The sequence below is a fragment of the Pituophis catenifer genome, unplaced genomic scaffold, assembly GCF_029215685.1.
Source record: "Pituophis catenifer annectens isolate HBS135680 unplaced genomic scaffold, rPitCat1.0.hap2 SCAF_1, whole genome shotgun sequence".
NCBI classification, from domain to species: domain Eukaryota; kingdom Metazoa; phylum Chordata; class Lepidosauria; order Squamata; family Colubridae; genus Pituophis; species Pituophis catenifer.
This window is the reverse complement of record NW_027256881.1, coordinates 45,124,037-45,139,668: the sequence shown is the minus strand read 5'-3', so window position 1 is coordinate 45,139,668 and position 15,632 is coordinate 45,124,037.

Here is a 15,632-nt window from a genome sequence, read left to right as displayed (position 1 = left end):
TTCGCATTTAGAGCTAGCTGATTCTGTTTTGTAAATGTAAATTGTATTTGTGAATATACCATGTACTTTTATGAACACGCAAGTATAACTGAAATGAATTGAACTGATTTTGTATAAGTCTGCAAACAAAAGCCTAAAATTGTTAAGAGTGCAAGAAGTCGTATAAAGATTTACAAACTTCAGAAATGTAATTATATCTGAAGTGTAAATTGTAAAGATGTTTTGCTGAACCTAACCATACACTAAATATCATTTAATGTTACCATCCCACTGCCCCAAAACAATACCCCATAATGATCAGCTGGGGGGGGAGGAATTCTTTAATTTAGTCTAATGCACTCAAAAAGCAGCCACATTAGAAAGTTGCTTGCAGAGCAAATATTTCCAGATGTCTGAAGTAAGAGATCTTTCAAATACTTGCAGCGTATTTCTTGTGAAGAACATGAATTTAGACTTACTGCTTGCCTATGAAACACAGACTGTAAAGAAACAAGCTGATGAGCATTCAAAGCATTGAGCATTTTAAAAAGCAGCTTACATGCTACAAAGACCTTTAAACACGACCTTGGTTATAGCACCCAGATAAATTTATACATTTTCCATGCAGACTGAGAAGCTGAAGCACAGCAATTATGCCATATTAAAAAATTAGATGACGAAATTGAAGCTAAATCTCTTCAAGATGGTGACTCTGTGGATTGGTCCAAAAATTAATGAAGTGCTTTGCAATAAGTTGCATTTCCCTTACAATGACTTATTAATTTGAGAAAATCATCAATTCAGATTAATAGAATCTTGGCATTGAACCTGAGACCTTGACAGGTTTGAAAATGCATTTGAAATGTAATAGGTTTTCTTATGTTTTAAGTTTTGTGGTATCTCAAAAACACTTGTATCTTTCCTTTTATTTGAAGAAATTTGGGAAGGACGACTTGATGATGTAATTTAATCTAGTGTTAATAGGTAGCATGGCAATAGGTTTTATTTATTTGTGCAAGTTCTGTTGTGATGTTTATGTCATACTCTTCTATTAGAAAGTGTTTGGCAGGTTCCTTTTTGATCTGGTGCTTTCTTTTACCTTCCCCAAATCCATGTCCTTTTATTTTTTTATTGTTTCTTAATATCATGCCAATTTCCTCAGCTTTCATTCTTGTTAATCCCTCATTTTTTTTCAGAAAATAAACATCAATTCCTCTATTATTTTATTATCTGTTTGCTTTGTCTTGTATCAATTAAGCCTTCACTATGTTAAAATCTCTGATATGTTTGCTGTTAAATTATTGTATGTAATGTAGATCAGTGGTTCTCAACCTTTTCTTCACTACAGACTTTCTTTAAATACCTTTTTGTGATCATGATCATGGACCACCAAAATTTAATTCAAGATTTAAATCATAACATTTCTCCAAAACTTTGCAGACCCCCTGTGCTGACATTGCAGCCCCCCAAGGGTCCACGAATCTCAGGTTGAGAACCATGATATAGATTATTTCTTTACACCATAGTATAATGTATATACATTAATAATAACATACCTTTTGGATTTTCAAAAAATCATGCACAAACAACACAAAATGTATCATAATAAGAAACAGCTAACGTCTTTAATGATTTATACTAAGTGTGCCAGTCCCAAAAAAACCTACCGTAATGGCCAGCATGGACATAGACACCTTAATAGACACTGGCCTCTGCACAGGGAAATGCTGTTAAGTGGCATTCTTGCTTGTGTGGAAGCCATTGTGTGCAGAGTCATATGTGTAAAGGCATTATTAGTTGTGGATATCATGTGACTAGATGTTTTCCAAAAGCTGATGTCATTTGAGAAATCTCTGTAGGTTTAGGAATTATTGTACACATATTCATATATTAAATGTGAATGTATGAGTGGGACTCATATAACTGATTGTGATGTGATTGTTGGATACTTAAGAATGTTTTCATATATGCAAGAATTCAATATACAAAGCGGTTTTATAAAAACAAACCCTGTGATAGATGGTTAGACAGATAAGAATTTATTACGGTCATAGATCAAAATAAAAACTAAACAAAAGACCACAGTAAGAGCCTTGAAGAGCCTTAACAATTAAGACTCATAGTTGAGTGGAGTATATATACTAAATAACAAAACTCAATAACATAAGGAAATAGAATTTTTTCATAAATAATGTAAGTAAAATAAATCAGAATGCCTAGGAACTTAAAGAAGAGAGGGGAAAGCAACTGTTTCTTATACTGGTAGTATAACAAAATATTGGCTGTAGTTTCTATTGCACCTGCATCACAAGGTGTAGAAAGGAAGATGACCTCAATAGAAATTTGCAGGAAATGTTATGGATGAAATAGTTTTTAAAGTCCAAAACAACGAAATAGCATTTGAAGATGGCTCAGGCAGATGCCTCCCTAATTCACTGGATTATAAAAAGGAATGTGTGCCTTGATTAAAATAGGAGGCTTGAATAGCTGAGGCGGATAACTGGGTATCTTTCAGTATGTATAATTCAGATGGATATTTCAGGTGCCACATGAATGGGAAACTAAGCATTTAAAGGTTTTTGATTTGTTTGATGGTGTGCTCAAACTTATTTACTAGTTCTGTGACTTTGGATGTTTGGGGGAAATACTCTAGGATTTTAGATTTGGAATAGATTATAAATAGATTCTTGTTGTGGTAATGAAATAACAGAGCACCCAAGGCTTTTTTTTAAGGTTGACAGGAATCAGAGACAAAAGTATTTCATGGTCAGCATCTAATAGTAGAATAATGTGCCACTGGACCACTTTAGGAGGATGGATATTGTACAAGTACACAAGTGCAAACAACCATGTTCAGTATCTGTAATAAAGTTGTTATAAAGTATCAGCTGTACTTTATGAAAAATGAAGCTTGCAATAAATAGGAAGTTAGTGTATTTTTTTGCAATGAAATTGAACTCAGAAACTGTAGGATTGATTTCCTGACATAAACAAATAAATAATATTTGACCTAATATGTTTCACCATCAAATATAAAATATTTCCTGGTCTTGCAGTCCTTTTGGCAATAACTAAATAAATCCATTTTATGTACAGTATTTAATATGGAGAAAGGTTGTGGCCAGATAGGCTCTTACTTTAATAGCTGTATAGAGAGAAGTTTCAGCAGGTATATCATGCATTAAAAATAGGGGTCCTGTCCACTTTGGCAATTTCATGCCCTAAGCTCAAATATAACCTTTTATGAAAAAATGAATGCTGTTCCACATAGAAATTGAGGGAAGAAAGCTACTAAGCTCAAACATAACTGATCATTATTTTCTTAGTGGCATCCTGTGTAATTTAATCTTGGCACATAAATTTCAAAAGCTATATAATAACAATTCTGGGAATATATGAATCAGTTGGTTAAAAGTGGTGCTCCTTTATTCAGTCATTCTATTGTAAAAAGCCCCACATGCAGCTAAGAGAATCTATAGACTCTTATGAGCAGCCACTGTAAGGAGAGCCTCCCTAATTTCTCTCAGCTACATGTATCATCTTGGTGCTATAAAAGCTGCAGTGCCTCTGGTAAGGGAGGAATAGTAAGGAAAATCTTTTTGGTTTTATTTTTTTTTTCCTTTTGGTAGATGCCATCTGTTAGATAAGATATAAAAGAGATGATAATTACCTCAGTTAATTAAAGACCTGAGGCCATATTTTCTACATGAAGGTAATTAATCCAAATGCCCTGGCAAAATTCCAGCCGAAGTTATTACATACTATTGGCCTATGTTCCCTTTCAAGAACAATATGGAATGTGTCTTCCTTTTTCACTTTAGGCCATAATGAAGAAGATGCATTAAAGCTCAGAAAGTTGGTAGAGGCAATAAAGTTATTATCAAAGTTGGCATGACTTACTGCCAAGTGGAATGAAGAGGAGAGAATCTTTGGTGGTGGATTTTAAGTATTTCTAAATGCCTGGCAAAAGACCAAGCCACATGACTGCACTAGCTAACTAGTTACAACTGCTGATGTTTATTTGATATTAGGGTCTGTAATTGCTTCGGAAAAGTAACTCCAAACCTTTGCTTGAGGGATGGTACTTAAGTGAAGAAAGAAGGAAAGATAGAAACAAACAAACATGGAAAAACAAGTAATATTTTTCAAAATGTTTCTGAAATCAGAAGGAGGCTCCAACTTTGAATTGGTATGCTAAAAGATATCAACAGACAGAGAATAATTGATTCATAGAAGATCAAAGGAATATATTGAAATTCTGAACTACAGAAATGTCAACATATTGTGAATAGGGAAGACCTCTCTATTTACAAGAATCTCTAGTACTAGAAAATGTTATTAGATCAATATTCCAGCTATTACTAAATCAGAAGGCCACAGGAACTAATGGAATACCTACAAAAATATGGCTAGCAACAAAAAAGAATTAGTAAAAATTTTAACCAAATTATATCAGCAAATGGTTTGTGCTCAAAAATAGGAAGAAGACAGTTTATACATCAATACCAAAGAAAGGAGACTTAACAGAGCACATACACTATCATACAATATCCTTAATTTCACATGCCAGTACAATAATGTTTAATGCTTAACAGAAGTTACATGGAAAGAGAGATACCAGATGTTAAGCTGGTTTTAGACAAGGCTAAAGAACAAGAAAAATTGCTGTTGATGCACCTGAATGATTGAGAAATCCAAAGACTACTAAAGAAATCAATATTTACTCCACCGATTATAGAAAGGCCTTTGATTGTCAAGCTGTGGAATATGGATTACAAGCTCGTGTCCCTATATAGGTTTGTGTTCAGAGGTGGGTTCTAAATTTTTTTACTACCGGTTCTGTGGGCATGGCTTATTTTGTGGGTGTGGCTTATGGTCATGTGACAATTATTTAGGATTTAGCAGGGGTACTGGTCTACCAGGCTTTTAACTGCTTGCAGAGCTGTACCGATCTACCCATTTATTTTTGCAGGCACTGATCTACTCATGTATTTTTGCAGGCACTGATCTACTCATGTATTTTTGCAGGCACCGGTCTACTCATTTGTTTTCTTTTAACACTGATCAGCTGTAGGGCAGCCCTTTGAAGCCCCGCGGCAAGAGTTTAAATAGTTTTTTTCCTTCTAGCCATCAGCTGGGACTCAGGAAGCAGCAATAGATTGGGGGAGGGGCCAAATAAAAGGTAAGAATAATGCGGGGGTGGGGGGGCAGAACCGGCTCGGTTATGTCATATCATCACTGCTACCGGCTCGGTGGAACCGGACTGAACCGGGAGGAACCCACCACTGTTTGTGTTCCTATATCATTTTATTCTTGATTTTTCTTCATAAAACAACTTTTTTGTATTGTGGCATTTACCATGTGACTCTTACTTCACTAAAATGTGAATGAACATTTAAAATGTGTGTTCTGAGAAAATTTGCAGAAATAGATTATATATAATTAAAAAGGAAGGGATTTACATGAAAGAAAAACTATCTATTACCAGGTTTTATGCTTGCAAAGCTCTTTGTCTTGACCACCCCCAAGCTAGTCAATAGGGCCTTTCCTGTGGCAAGTAATATTTGCCTCCAAGTGACCACACACAGACAGTTGATAAACTGAAGGACTTGATTCTTCTTGTGTTGCAGGTTATGCCAAAAATGTGTAAGCAGGCATGCTAGTACAACATTTAGTGGATTAGTCCTTTTCATCATGCAAATGTACATGTGTATGCACATGCTCGCACACACACACACACACACACACACACACAACTGAATTCAAGGGAGATAGAAGAAAAGTTGTCTAGGGGAGAAAAGGTTTGGCTTTATGTCATAGTTTCACAGGATTTAGCCAAGGAAGCCAAGCCTCTGGCTGAGTTCCAGTCTTTTTTTTCCTTCTCAGAGAAGCATGATTTCATTCTTACCATGAGGCTGCAGCCTTATTTCTACATGAATAGAAAGCTTATCATCTGCTATGTAATTCTGCCCATCAGTTTGTAGCAGATGACATATCTTAAGAGAAAAATATTTCTAAAACTTATTGAATCCATATATATTAAAAAGAATTGAATTATATACTTGCCTTTCATAGAGGACAAGGATGGCTTCATAATAATAATAATAATAATAATAATAATAATAATAATAATAATAATAATAATAATAATAATAATAATAATAATAATAATTTTATTTCTATACCGCCCTTCTCCCGAAGGACTCAGGGCGGTGTACAGCCAATTTAAAAACACAAGACACAACAATAATTAAAAATTAAAATAATTAAATAGATTTGGCCGATTTAAAACCCTAATTCTTCATAGATAAAGAAAGTGGATGTGCTATCCAAATAGGATTGCTCACTTGTTCCTACTCCCTGAACGAAAAGAAGAAAATAAATGCTTAATAAGTAAATATCTACTGCAATGAATTTGAGTATATGACCCTAATTTCTGCCTAACAGATACTTATTGTCTAATAAATGGACTGAGTTATACGCCCAAAGTCTGTACATAGTTGGTGTTGAAAACTGTTTTACCTTAATCCATTTAACCCTGACTTGTGCATTCCTGCCTTCTTGACTTTGACCACTATTGTGATTTTGGAGCTTTAGGATGCTATCTTGCTTTAGGGTTTTCTTTCAGTTTTATTATGCTGGCTTCTAACTCCTTTTCAAACCAGGTTTGGATCCTAATTTCATTTTTTATACCTATAAAAACCTGGTCTGCATGAATATCAGAGTGCCCTAGAAATTCCTGAGAAGTTGTTCCTTCACAGAGTCCATACAAAATCTATGCAGCACCCCATTGTAAATTCCTGGCCATGGAAAGAGTAACAAACTATGGCTTTTCCATCTAACAGATATCTTCATCTTTCAGACCTCGTCCGTAAAGCAAGATGCACTCTGTGACCATGTTATGGGAAGAAGCCACAAGTGGATAGTGGAAACTGTGACTCCAGCACTCATCCATTCTAGGCAAAAAATAAGGACTCAGCCAAGCCCACCCATCAGTTCCTCAGAGAAAATCCCAAACTGTCTCTGGAAACCCACTGGGTTCATCAATTGCCTGAAGCAGACTGACCATGTTTCCCTACATGGGTCATGTTTCCCTACAGGTGAGTCAAAAGAGCAACAAAGGAATGAGCTGATATACTTGGGTTTATTTACATTCCAACATTTGAATTCAAGTTATTTCTAATCACTGATTTTACCTTCAACCCTAGAACCATTATTTCAACTATCCTCATCATTGTTGTTCTGGCAATGCTGAATCCTGCCTCTGTACTGACCAATCCTACCAATGGACCCCTCAAAAGGGCACCCAACCAGCCTCCTGCCCCCAGGCTTTGTCTTTCTTTCACTCAGAGGAGGGAAAAACCTTGATTACTCAAGGTAAAAAGAATAATAAAAGTGAGGTGAGGCAACACCTTAATTTCAGCAGGCAGAAATAGGAGCAGAGGAGCCAAACAGTGGGGGATGAAGCAAAAGTTCTCATGAAGAGGAACAGCCCATCTCACAAATTCAGTATTAGTGCTGCAAAATATATTTTCAGACTTCTATCTGAGTTTCAACTGAACGAGAAATCAATGTGCTCAGCTAAGAAAAAAACTGCTTCGGCATTTTAAGAAGTGTAGAAAGGTTCTCAATTACAAATTCACTTAATCACATTTTGTCATAATGTATATCCCTGCTGTAGCATAGAAATGAAAGGAATACTACAGAATATTAAAAAGTGGGACTATAAACACAGAACAGGGTCCTAGAGGGTTGTTCCAGCAACATAGAAACAAGCCCGTATACAGTACTTAAATTCCTTAATCAAAAATAGTTTTCTGCACATTCTGAGTTTAACTTTCTCTGGATAAAATCTATGACTTGTCTCTCTCCTAAAAGTTTTTTACAGTCAATCTTTGAATGAAACTCCTTTAAGTATTTGCATGGATATAAACATAGTTATTCCACCCTTCTATAGATTAAATGATTATGAAGATGGGAGAGTTTCATAACGGTTCATGTAAAAAATAGCACTGTATCTCAGCAATATTAGTAATGTTTTATTAATTTCAGTTTCACTTTTTCATTTTTATGAAACACCCAACTGCAAAAATAAGAGTAATGTACCATATTAGCATGAAATAATTTATTACTTTTCCAGGTAACAGTGTGCATTTTCCTTTGTTAAAGGAAATCAAGAGCAATGGCAAATTGCCAGAATTTGCCTATCCAGTGCCTATCCAGTGAGAATATCTTAAAAGGAAAGTCTTTTAAGCAGGGGTGAAATGCTACCAGTTCGGACCAGTTCGGGAGAACCAGTAGGGAACATGTGGCCTGGTTTGCTGAACTGGTAGCAACCGCTGGCTGGCCACGCCCCCAAACCGGTCCCCCAGTCGCCACTCGCTCACCCTGCCCCACTTCTGCAAAGGCAGAGGCCTCCCCTGCAGGGCGATCCAAAGAGGGGAGGGGGATGCTGCAGAAAAAGCCGCCTTCCACCTGTGCCTCCGGTGCAAGCTCTGTGGGGCTTGGGGCTCCGAAGCAGCCCACTGGATTCCCACCTGGCCACCTGCCTGCTCTCTTTGACCACCGGCGCCACTCCGGGAACTCAGCCCGCGGAGTCCAGTGCTCTGGGGGAAGGAGGCTCAGAAGGAAGAAAGCAAACGACGGTGGTGCAGCACATGCACGTCCATGGCCCGCCTGCCCTCCCGGACCACCGTCACATTGCCAGTTTACTTTCTTCCTTTTCCTGCCACAAAATGAAAGTGAACAGCGATGGGGTTGCTTCGGGAGGTTGCTTCAGGCAGGCAGATGTCTGCAGCCAGGCGGGGAGAGACAGTGGCGAGAATGGCAGCAGAGGGCAAGGGAACACCAAGATGAAGGGCTACCCGCATTGGCCTGCCTGGGTAAGTGGTGTCACCCAGGCCAAAGGGAAAGCGCCGCAGTTTCCGTGGTGGTGCAGCTGGGCCTTGCCCTCTCCCCACATGGGGGGCTTCTGCCCCTCTGACTCTACTTCTTCACTGCTGGGAAGCAGCGGCATGGCTGAGCCTCCTTCCCCCGGAGCGCCGGACTCCGTGGACCGAGTTCCCGGAATGGCACCAATGATCAAAGAGAGTAGGCAGGTGGCTGGGTGGGAATCCAGTGGGCTGCTTTGGAGCCCCAAGCCCTGCGGAGCCGGCACCGGAGGCATGGGTGGAAGGCGCCGTTTTCTGCAGCATCTCCCTCCCCTTTGGATTGCCCTGCAGGGGGGGCTCTGCCTTTGCAGAAACGGGACGGGCGGTTTGTACAGAGGATTGGCAGGGAGGCGATTCGGGGCCCTCTGGAATGGAGAGCTGGGCAAGAGAAGGCTCCGAGGTTCACTTGGGCAGTCAAGCCAGATGGCAGAGGGAAATTCAAAGCGTTGGGGACTTCAGAAGGGCAGAATTTGCTTCAGAATGTGCAGCTCCTGGCTCTAACACTGGGTGACATACGTGACATCAAGTTAGCCACACCCACCCAGTCACATGACCAAGCCACACCCACAGCCACACCCAAATTTGTCGGCACCGACAAATTTTAGATTTCACCACTGCTTTTAAGACTCCCGCCCCCCCCAGTGAAGAGGTCATGGGCAATGTAAAAAGTTTTCTCTGTAGTAACCCCACCCTTTGGAACTTCTTAACCCCACCCATTCCTTCGTGCTTTTGAGAATATCTTTAAAGGCAATTTTATTTCACCAGGTTTCAACTCTGGTTATGTTTTATTGGAGTCCATCTTGGGAAAGATGTGACTTTTTTCAACGGATGATTTATCACTACTGTTGTTCTTATACCTTTAAGTTATTTTATTGTTACTTTTATAATTTTTAAATAGTTTTTGAGTTGGGTAGGCTAAACAATGTGTAAATAAATCCATTTCTTTTTATTGCAAAAGTTTTACAATTACATTTTCACCCCTTTTTTCACCCCCCCCACCTCCCTCCCCAAACTTCCCATCCTCCCTAACCCTCCCTAACCCTCCCCCCACCAGACTTCCCTATTATGTACTCATAACTAATAACACTGATATATAAGCTTGAACCCATCCCTCCCCCTATATAATTTTTCCTCTTTGTCTCTTTACATTAAGATATTTCTAATACATTATTTTCAAATAAAAGCTATTTGATACTTTCTAGTTTGGTATTTGTTCTGAACATATTCTATCCACCTTTTCCATTCCCATTCATAAGTCTCTTGTGAACAATCTTTTAAATATGCTGAAATCTTCGCCATCTCTGCAAAACTAGCCATCTTCAAAGTCCATTCCTCGATAGTAGGCAAAGCTTCATTCTTCCAATATTTACCTATCAACAATCTTGCTGCTGTTATCATATACAATATCAGTTTTATTTCACCCCGTGTAAAACCCTTAACTATACCCAATAAAAACAACTGTGGAGAAAATTGAATTTTTTTCCTCAAAACATTCTGCATAGCCCACCAAATTTTTATCCAAAAAGCCTTAACTTTCCTACAAGTCCACCAAACATGATAATACGTAGCATCTAGACATTCACATCTCCAGCATTTTGGCTGAACATTAGGGTACATACATGACAACTTTTTAGGATCTAAATGCCATCTATAAAACATTTTATAAAAATTTTCTCTCAGGTTTTGCGACTGTGTAAATTTAACATTCTGAACCCAGATTTTTTCCCAAGTTTCCAGCATCACTGGTTCTTCAAAATTCTGTGCCCACTTAATCATACAATCTTTAACTAATTCCGTTTCTGAATCTCTTTCTAACAAAACATTATAAAGCCTTTTAATATGCATTGGACCTTTCTCTCTTATATGTCTAACCAATTCTTCCTCATGCAACATAATACCAGTTTTTTGGTCCTCTTTCCATCTCAATTGTAGTTGATTATATTGTAACCAAGTTAAGTTAATTCCTTCATCCAACAGTGTCTGTAATGTCTTCAGCTGCCATCTGCCCGCATCTGTGAAAAGAACCTCTTTGTATAAAAACCCCCCGAGTGACATTATATTTGTATTCCACAAAGTATGACCAAGATCCAGCCATAGCGGTATTTTATAATCCCATTTGAGTCGGTGCTTCTTCCAAACTCTCATCAAAGAGTCTCTAAGTATATGACTTTTAAATACTTTATCTACTTTGTCGTCATAAAATAAATAAGCATGACATCCAAATTCAAGATCAAAACTTTCTGCATTCAGTATTCCAGTCTTTTTACTTCCAAACCAATCACTTGTTAAAGTTAAAGCTGCTGCATCATAATATAACTGTAGGTTTGGGAGTTTAAGGCCTCCTCTTTCTGGAACATCTTGCATAATTTTCAATTTCACTCTCGGCTTCTTCTCGTTCCAGACAAACTTATTCACACCAGACTGCCAAACTTTCAGTTGTTTATCACTTTTAAGCACCGGAATCATTTGAAACAAAAACAAAAATCTTGGCAAAATGTTCATCTTAACTGCTGCTATTCTTCCAAGTAAAGACAGTTGCAGCTTTTTCCAAGTCTCCATGTCTTTCTGGACCTCTCGCCACAACACCTCATAATTATTTTGAAACAATTTCATGTTTGATTCTGCAACCTGAACTCCAAGATATTTTACCTTAGGTACAATTTCAAAACCTGCCCTCCTTTCAAGCTCATGTTTACGATCTTGTGTCATATTTTTAACTATCATTTTAGTCTTTTTTGAATTCAATCTAAAACCTGAAACTCTACCATAGTCTTGTATAATGTTTTTCATCAGGATTATTGATTCCGTTGGTTGTAATAGGGTAACAACCAGATCATCTGCAAATGCCTTTATTCTATAATCCTCTTGCCTTATCATTATGCCTTTCAAAATTTTAGAGTCCCGTATTGTATTTAGCAAGACTTCCAATGTTAAAATGAATAAAAGTGGGGACAACGGACATCCCTGTCTTGTTCCTTTTTCAATTTTAAACTCTGTCGTCAAACTTCCATTAATAATAATCTGTGCTTTTTGCTCTTGATAAATTGCTGAGATCGCCTGTATAAATTGGTCCCCAAAGTCCATCTTTTTTAAAGTCTTTAGTAGAAAATTCCAATCCACTCTATCAAAGGCCTTCTCTGCATCCAAAAAAACCAGCACTGCAGGAATCTGTTTATTCTTATCAAGATATTCCAATAAATCTATTACTTGCCTTACATTGTCCTTCATATATCTGCCCTCAATAAATCCCGCTTGATCCTCATGAATCACCTTTTGGATTACTGGCATCAACCTGTTGGCTAATACCTTCGCATAAATTTTATAGTCTGTATTCAAAAGAGATATTGGTCTATAATTCTCTGGTTTTTTAGGACCAGCTTGTTCTTTTGGTATCAAAGATATATAAGCAGTTGTCCATGATGGGGGTATTTTACCCCCTTGTTGAATATTGCAAAATAAATCTCTAAGTTGTCCCACCATTTCGGCTTGTAAAGTTTTGTAATACACTGCAGTCAAACCATCTGTGCCAGGAGCTTTGGCTGTTTTTAACTGTTTAATTGCTACTGTTATCTCCTCCTCTGTTATAGGATAATTCATTCTTTCCTTTTGTTGGTCAGTAATTTTTGTAACTCTCTTATCATTTAAATATTTTTCTATAAGTCCATTCTGCACCTCCTCTTTGGCATAAAGTTTAGTATAATAGTCCACAAAAGCTTCTTTAATTAATTTTTGTTGAAAAATTTCTTTCCCTCCAATATCAATACTATCAATAGTCCGTATACTTTGTTTTTTCCTCAATGTGTAAGCCAACCATCTGCCCGGTTTGTTAGCGTTGCAAAATGTATTATGCTTCGCATATTGTAGGTTTGTTGCAACTTGTTCCGCCATAAGCATTTGAAATTGGTCTTTCAAAAGTTTTATAACACTTCGTATTCTTTCGTCTGTTGGATTTTTAATAAGTAACTGTTCTTTATTCTTTATTTCCATTTCCAACTCAGATCTTTTCTTTTGTCGGAACAATCTATGTTTAGAGTTCATATAGATAAGTACCCCTCTCATATAAGCTTTACTTGCATCCCAAACAATTTCAATTGGGGTACCTTTATTCAGATTTATTTCAAAAAATTCTTTCAAATGCTTTTTAAGTTCTGTTGTATTTTTTTCATATCTAAACAAGTTCTCATTTAATCTCCAAGAACGTCTCTCAACCTTATCCATCTCAATTTCTATCCATACAGGGCTATGGTCAGTCAAAGTTCTTGGAAAAATCTTTGTTCTTTTTGTCTTAACAAGTAGATCATTTGACAACAGAATAAAATCAATCCTAGAAAAGGATCTATGTCTATCAGAAAAGAAAGTGTAATCCAATTCATTTGGGTTATGTATTCTCCAAACATCTTTTAGTTCCATATCTTCTTTCATATCAAAAAAAGTCTGTGGTAGTCTAATTCTAGACTTTGCCAAACTCTTTTTATCTAGTTTAGGATCAATTACTCCATTCCAGTCTCCCATAATTAAAATAGATCTATAGTCCCATTGCAATATTTTAGTATGTAACATCTTATAAAAATAGTCCTGTTGTTGATTGGGAGCATAAATTCCAATCAAAAGGATTTGACCATTTGCTGTGGACAATTCAATTGCTACAAACCTACCATCTTGATCTGCTTCTATAACTTTCGCTGTTAACTTTTTATTTACATAAATAACCACACCATTCTTTTTCTGCGAAGTTGAAGATATAAAATGTGCTCCTAGTTTTGAATTTATCAAATATTTTTGATCTTGAGTTGTGATATGCGTTTCTTGTAAACATATTATATCATTATTAAATTGTTTCAAATATGTAAATAATTTCTTCCTTTTCTGTGCTGAATTCAACCCATTGACATTCCAAGATAAACACTTAAAGGTCATCAGCCTCTTTCTGGAGCACAGAGCAAAATATTTGAAGTTCATCCGAGAGCTTCGATTTCACTCCTCCCATAGCTCCACTCTCTTGTACGGTACTCTTAACTGCCTTCTTGTCTTGTCTTTCCTGTTGTTGTTGTTGCTTTTGTTTAAGTAGCTTAGATTGAGCTCTAGTTATACGTTGATCTTTAACTTCAGTCAACTGAATCAAATCCAAAATTGGAGAAGAATCAAACAAGGGCTCACTCAGAAAACCTCCTTCTGCACCTTCCACTACTTCTAATTCCTGCTTAGACTGTTCTTTCAATTGCCTCTCTTCACTCTCTTTAATCTCCAAAACTGTGGATGTGCGTGGAGATGGTGTTCTTTCCTTAAGAATAGTAGTGTAAAAGTGTTGTGCCTTCTCCACGGTATTCAACCGATATCCTTCTCCCTTATATCTAAAAATTATCCCAGCTGGTGCATCCCACCGGAAGGGTATCTGTAAATTTTTCAATTCCTTAACAAGAAAACCAAATTCTTTTCTAGCTTTCAGCATTTTAGGAGGTAATTCTTTAAAAATTTCAAGTCGTGAACCCCCCCACTTGTACAGAAGTATGAAAAGATTTTTGCAGGATATCATTTCTAATTTCTCTATCTGTAAAATATATGACCACATCTCTGGGCAGTTGTCTTTGTCTGGCCACCCAAGAGTTCACTCTGTAAATTTTATCTATTTTGTGAAATACCAGATCATGATTAACTTGTAAAATCTTGGCTAAGGCTTCAGAGCAAACTTGTCTCAAATCCTATCTCTCCTCCTCTCGAATTCCCCGAAGCCGTATGGCGAATTCCATCGCCCGGAATTGTATCAAAACAATCTCATCTTCAATTCTCTGCATTTTATTGTCAACTTCATCAATTTTATAATCATTGTCTTTCATTTTAACATTAACTTCTGATTTAAATTCTTCAACTTTAAAATCAACTTTCCCAATAAATTCTGCCAGGCCAGACGCCACTTCTGATATTTTTTTGGTCACCTTATTTTGATTCTGTTTCACCATATCTTTAACTTCATTAATTTCCTGCATAAATTCCTGATGTGATTTTTGAAGTTTATCATCTATCTCCTGTTGAGATTTTAGAAATTTATCATCCAAAGTTTTAGAAATAAATTCTTTTAAATCTCCCACATCAAATTCTTTTTTTTTCTGGGTCTGTAACTGCTGTGCAGAGGGAAGTTGCGTTTCTTGTTTGTGTGTGGGGGATCCCCCCCCTGCTGGCTTCCCTTCCTGCTTCTTTGAAGCCATCCTGCTACGTAGTCTGGATTTTCTAAAAAGGGAAGTTCCTTTTCCTTTCCCTCCAGCACAAAGACTTCTAAAAAAATCCCCCAGATTTGTTCAATTAAAAGCTAAGGTAGAGCAAAGTCCAATATTAGAAAGGGAGAAATTTTTCACTTGCTTCTCTAACAAACAAGGCAACTTTGCAACAACTTGAAAACTTGTACCACAAAATAACTTCACCAATCCACACTCATTGGCTCGTTAACTTTAAGGCTAAGCGCCATGTTTTTTTCCAAAGCACTTTCACTCACTCAAATGTCTCTGTTTGAAAATCAACAAAGCGCTAATACTTGCGTCTCCAGATTTGAGGGTTCCGATAGGTTCACTGTTTATTAAAACTTATTCTTTTCAGATTACGTTTCCTGCAGCCGGCTTGTTTTGCGAGAGCAAAGTCGTCCCACGTCGCCCGGAGTTTCCGCAGGTTGGGAGGGAGCCTCGCCCGTTCTCACCCCAGAAACAATTCCCTGGGGACAACGGGGGCTCAACC